The sequence below is a fragment of the Elephantulus edwardii genome, unplaced genomic scaffold (assembly GCF_000299155.1).
Source record: "Elephantulus edwardii isolate Elephantulus edwardi_28Jun2011 unplaced genomic scaffold, EleEdw1.0 scaffold00097, whole genome shotgun sequence".
Lineage (NCBI taxonomy): Eukaryota > Metazoa > Chordata > Mammalia > Macroscelidea > Macroscelididae > Elephantulus > Elephantulus edwardii.
Window position 1 is genome coordinate 4,340,391 of NW_006399847.1, and position 294 is coordinate 4,340,684.

A 294-nucleotide genomic window follows, 5' to 3' on the forward strand; every position below is an offset into this window, starting at 1 on the left:
AAACAAACTAAATTTAAAAAAAGCATTGAATAGTCATTGAATGGCTTTGAGTAGACATTTCATTATGATTCATATTCTGCTTTCTAGAAACATATCCCTCATATGTAAACTACTCATTAATGTTCTATCTTGTATAGAACGTAGTAATGGAATGATTTAATAGGCTAAGGGTTGGGGTTTTTTATTAAAAAAACTTTGTAAATATTTTAGTAACACTGTAATTATGTAGGGACGCTTAGAGGCTACTAAATGCTCCGTGGGAAAAGGATGGGCAATCTCCTCTTGTGTGATTAA